The sequence below is a fragment of the Pyxicephalus adspersus genome, chromosome 4 (assembly GCF_032062135.1).
Source record: "Pyxicephalus adspersus chromosome 4, UCB_Pads_2.0, whole genome shotgun sequence".
NCBI classification, from domain to species: domain Eukaryota; kingdom Metazoa; phylum Chordata; class Amphibia; order Anura; family Pyxicephalidae; genus Pyxicephalus; species Pyxicephalus adspersus.
The window spans coordinates 40726936-40732935 of record NC_092861.1 but is presented as its reverse complement, the minus strand read 5'-3'; the positions used below and the strand labels follow the sequence as shown (position 1 = coordinate 40732935).

General features: G+C 34.9%; 1 protein-coding gene across 1 annotated transcript in view; it reads right to left on the bottom strand.

The window, feature by feature from the left end:
* The window catches only part of NYAP2 (neuronal tyrosine-phosphorylated phosphoinositide-3-kinase adaptor 2), a 97929-nt gene that overhangs the window by 72675 nt on the left and 19254 nt on the right, over window positions 1-6000 (bottom strand). The gene's annotated exons all lie outside the window — the stretch shown is intronic.

The window sequence follows — 6000 nt, the reverse complement described above, 5'->3', positions numbered from 1 at the left end:
ATCTATTTAGATTGTGTTTTGTCTGGACTTGACATTGATTGTTGTGTAAGCAATCTGTGTATGCCTGAGACTGGCGGATGCTGGAAAGCAACAAGATCACAGTTCCCTGACGTCACTTATATGCCTGAATTCATTAGCATGTAAAGACACATACAGGCACAATGACAGGCAAGGGGGATTTTCTGTGATTATTGCCAATAAGTACATCTGTTTAGAGCTGGGGGAAGGGTGATCAACGTATTTGCAAGCTTCTCTTGAGCTTATTCATGGACAGATAAGGAGAACTGAAAGCTTTGTGTGGGCAATATCCCCTTGCAAATATCATTCATTTCAAACAGATCCACATTTTAATTACAATTCAAGTCAGCCAAAATAAATAAAACATAGATAAAACATATTGACATCCTGTACAAAAATCACAGGACTGTACTTTTGCAAACAGCCAGTAAATAGGAAAGAAAAAACAGGATCAACAGGTATTTTATACAGAAATCAAAGCTTTTGTGCAAATCAAAACGGAGAAATACTTTTCACTATACATAGCTTTCACCTGAGTTGCATACTCATTTTAGGTCAGTGATTGGGAAAGCATTAAAATAAAAATAAACTTTACAAGTAAATAACCTAACTAAACCCACCACTCCTCGTTCCTTCGCCAGTTTCAACTTCTTCATCTGGTCCACTTTTGTGTTTGAGTTTGTGTTTGTTTGTCCATCAGAATGATGCAGCCCCTGTGTATGTGCATGGGGGTGCATTTGTTCCTGCTAATCATCTATGCTCAGTATACATTCAAGAAAAAGATTACAGGCAGGCAAGTTTTTGTTTTGTTTTTTTGCAAAAAGACATAGCCCTTCTGCAAAAAAGAACCTGCCTGCTTGCAGCTTTTTAATTGTACAGCTTAGTTCCACTTCAAAGGCAGAAGATCAAAAGACCAACTGAGCAAGTATTTTTTTTTGGAACCAGGACAGTAATAGAAGTCTAAATAATCCCAAGTGATTGGTCCACTAGAATGACAAATTACTGGAGACAAGGCCTTACAACTCTAAACAAAACCCTATGCCAATCACTATGAATTCTCAACACTCATTAATAAAGTAAAACCTTTTTTTTTTAATGATGACAAATAAATAGGAGAGAGGGTAAGGGAACAACTGCTACATTTTTAGGACTTGTGGCAACTTACAAAAAGCCAAAGTTAATGTACACCAAATGAACAATAAGTGACAGTTTTTGAAAAGTTATAGAAAGTTTTTAAAAAAATATGTTTTATGTATAATTGGAGCCTTTGTAAAATAGCAACTGGCTTTCTGGAGACCCCAACAGTGCCAAAACATCCTTGTTCACTTGGGTGTTTTGCTTGTTTCAACTTCTATGCCATTTCCATCATATATATAAATAATAAAAGTAGTGGGAACTACTCATTGACCAATACGCGGACCTGAGAGCTTAACACAGGCTGGCCTAACTCCCACTTAAGCTATACGTTTCTTTTAAACCCTAAACATCTATTGTTGCTTCTTCCACCAACTCTACAAAGTTTCTTTACCAAAAAATGATAAAAGCTCAATTAGTACCCATACTCAAATCTTCTTTAAAAATTGAATAAAGTAGGACTATCATAACAAACCAAGCAGCAGAATGGCATTTAAGGGCATAATTAGTATAACTATACTTACCTCTTATATCAGTGATGAGACTATAAGAGTTATAATCTCATTTGATGACTCCGGCATTCCTTTGACTTTGGATTAGTTAGGAGAAAGGTAAGAATTCCTAATTACAGAAGAGACATAGATTGTCTATTCTACAATACAAAAAACTTTAATGTTTGCAAATTTCATTTTTTATCTACAGTTCCAGTTACCATATCTAGATGTATAACTGGTCTAATTTTTGGGTCATTATAAGCCTTTCCAAAACAGGTACAGAGGGCACATTCGGATGTATGTAAACCATGGTGTAAAAGGAACATTTTTAATTGCAGTCAAATGTACAACACATACCGGTATGTGTGGAAGTATGGAAATATAAAAAGGCCCTAATTATTAAAATCCATTCAATATCCTAAAATGTTTCCAAAATTTTACAAATTCTTCCATATTCTAAATGTAATAACTGTTACCCAGTCTCTGTTTTCCTATGTAAAATATATACTTACAGCCAACATGCCTTTATACATTCATTTTGAGGACCAATGCAGCTGACAAAACTAGCCAATAGGCAGCAAATTATCACCAATCTGATTATTTGCCGCTTTATAAAAACACCTAATAAGGCACTTAGGTTTTTTTTTTCGTCTAGACAAAAAAATACTCCTAAATGATTTAATGTCTGGGCAGCAGTTAATACATAATTAAGCTGTGTTAAAGGACAGGCAAAGAAAGAATGGATAATAAGAAACCTAGTCAGAAATGGGCATGCATTTATAATAATAACCCAAAAATGTAACTTGTTTCAGATTACTGCTCTTTACATATAATTACCATCTTATATTTATAATGCACTAATATCAAACACACAGGAAGAAACATTATTTTAGGAAGCAATTATAAAAAGCCTATACATAAAGCTACATTAACTCCATTTTAAAGACACATATGTGCACCAAAACATCCAACAGATCTAAAATGCTACATGTTCGCCTATGCAGCGTTATACATATATGCAATATATATATTTATATAATTACATTTTCATGCACTGAAACACAAAATACATCCTAAAATGATCAAGCTCCAGGACAACATAGCTCAATATTATTACTGGATTCCTGTTTGGTGTTTTCATATACCTACAACATTTCCAATATCCTAAAATTCTCCATATTTGCAGCAATTTGCAATGCAGCATAGTAGTGAGTGAAGATATACACACCTGACAGATCACACATTTCATGTTCACATATATACCAAGCGGTCCATTTGTACCAAGGAATTAAGTATCTGCTCCATTTTTCAATGCGGCATCAGGCATATGAGTGTATGTTAGCAAATAAACCTTACCAGCAAACCTTTTCTGCTTGCAGTGTTTTCCTTGTAAGCAGTCAGGCAGCAGTGTTAGGCAGAGCTCCACCTCCAGAGCATCTGGCTGTTTACTACAAATAATGAGCAAGGCTCTACACTTGGCTTTTCATGTGTAGTAAGGGGGAGGGGGAGCAATCTGCAATAACATATGAAATATGAAAGAGGAAAGATGGAGAGAGGACAGATTCCCATGACAATTCTATTCTACAACAGGATTCAACAGCAGATATAGAAATAGACTGTACAAGCCTATTCGGTAGGAAAAAATTCAGTGAGCGCAAATGACAATAACTCTGGCAGCCGTAAACTACAAGGACCTATAGATTCTCACTTTACTAGAATAAAAATGTAATATTTGCTTTGGCCATATCCAAGAACAATTTTTGAAGGATTTGACACTAACGGACCTGTAATAAATATTTTTTGAAGGATTTGACACTATCGGACCTGTAATAAATATTTTTTATGCAGAATCCACACAAGTTTTACATAACCTGGCAATAATTATAAATAATTTTAAGCAAGTTTTCCAGCTACCCCGACACATTGGACTGAACAAAAGCATCTGTTTATAAAATTAGGATTCATACAACTTTCATCTAAGATTTACGCATTTTTTAATTACCTTCGATTGGAAAATATACAATTGTCGGGTTAAATAACATAGCAATTTTTCCAGCTACTTAGTCTATAGTACAAAAGGTGCCACATCCCTAAATACAAATATTCAAGAAAGCAACAAGAATAACTGGGAATTTTAAGGCACGTGTTTTGGTTAAATATACCATTTTGTTTACAAAAAATAGAAAAAAATATTATTTTATTAAGTAATCAAAATATAATCCAGGCTAAAGTCTCATTTGTATACTGAAGAAGCAGACTTATAGCTTCTGCAAAACGCATTAATGTTCATTGAGACGAAGTATGAACTTTGTATGTCACTGTTGTTTGCTATGAGCAATTTATTTTTAATGAATCAAATATATGTATGGTTTTTATTATTTATGTATTGTTGATTATGTAATAATTTTTTTTTTTTACAAAAGATTTTTGTAAATTAAATGGTATATTTATCCAGAGCATGCGTCTTAAAAGCCCCAATTATTCTTGTTGCTTTCTTGAATATTTGTATTTAGGGATGTGGCCATTTTTGTACTATAGACTAAGTAGCTGGAAAACTTGCTATGCTATAAAACCTGACAAATGTATATTTTCCAATTGAAGGTAATTAAAAAATGTATATAATTCTTAGATGAAAGTTGTATGAATCCTAATTTTATAAACAGATGCTATTGTTCAGTCCAATGTATTGGGTTGGCTACATTATTTCTTTTCATACTTACAAATGTATCAATTTCTTTTCATTCACAAGTAATCTGTATTAACGTTAGCAAGGTAGCAAGACAGCACTTGGATAGAACAGGTGTCTGTTGTGGTTGTAGATTTGCCCCATTGTCTTCCCAGACCACCTAAATTTAGGACGCTCGAAATTGCTAATTATACTTCAATATGGAAATCCTCCCATGACTGTAGGCCCATCAGATTGGTCTGCTACCTGTAACCTAAACCGGCACTAAAGTTCCACATTCAAAATTTAAGACCAGGCAGGGTTTTGTTGCAGAAAGAGAGAGGCGATGCCCCTTCTACAATAAAATGTTCTTACCTGCCTGATCACCCTCCTGAACTGTCAAAAACCAAAGGGTAGAATGCCAGGTAACCCAGCACATCCCGGGGCCCTCTGCGGCTGATGGGACTGAATAAACATAATCCTGGTCTGGCCAATAAAAACAACGGAAGATCAAAACAACATAGAGAAGAAGAAAGCGATAGCGGTGCCCACCAATTAATGGGGACAGGTGAGTTTCTTTTAAAAAATAGCGATCATGCAGGTAGGGTTAGTTTATTGCAAAAGGGACATCGCCTGTCACTTCTGCAATAAAGGAGCTGCCATTTTTTGAAAAATGGGTTTATTTTCAAGCACATGTTACAGGTTAGCTCAAGCATAAAATGATAAAAAAAAATACACGGACAGAGTTCTTAATGAATAAATAATTCCTACATTTCTCTATAGAGACGACTCTAATGCACCTATTGGGCATGGTTGATTTGTCTAGACGGTCGACTATTACGCAATCTTAAATTAGTCAGAACTCACACTGGTAACTTAAATATCTGCAATTATATTAGCAGTGTCACAAAACCTCCCCTGCCCCGGACTTGCAGAAGAAGGCTGCAGAGTATCACACCATATCCCACTGTCCCAGGAGAAAGGTCAGAAAACCTGCTGCATTGGGGCAAAAGTATTATGTATCAAGTTTTAAGGATTAGATGGCGGGATGATCTTGTGAAAAGTACGAGGAAAATACCTGGTGAGCTTAGATTTGGACTTTAAGCTGAACACAAAGCCCTCCCCCCTTAGTTCATTTTTCCCAGGTAAAGAACAACATCTGCATCCATTTTTACAGTAATACCATTTTAAAAATCGAACTATATTATTTAAATTCCTACATTGGTTTCAGCAAAAGATTTCCGTACTAGCTTTGTATGAAACAGCTACAGATCAACTCTGTTCAATCACTTAAAGAACTCAACTAAAAATGTAATTGTATGTAAAAGAAAAACCTTCATAAAATACCCGGGTTGGTTTGTGTTCTATATTAGAATACATCTTAGGTAGTAGTACAAAGTCACCGCCGTATTTATAGCAGTAATAATTTTATAACAGTTTTATATAACAAACACTTGATGTTTCCATAGTAACTGAGAACTCTGTCAAAGAGAGTTTTCAGTGACACTTGTTAAACAGTAAGTACTGGAAATTGTACTTATTTTAAAGATGCCAAGGAATGTGGGGATTAAACAGAATTTACTGTGTCTTGGATCTGATATGACAAATTGTGGATTGACATAAGGACATACAGACATCATATCATGACTTGAAGGCCGAATGTCAGGCAGATTTAAGCTAATGCAGCTC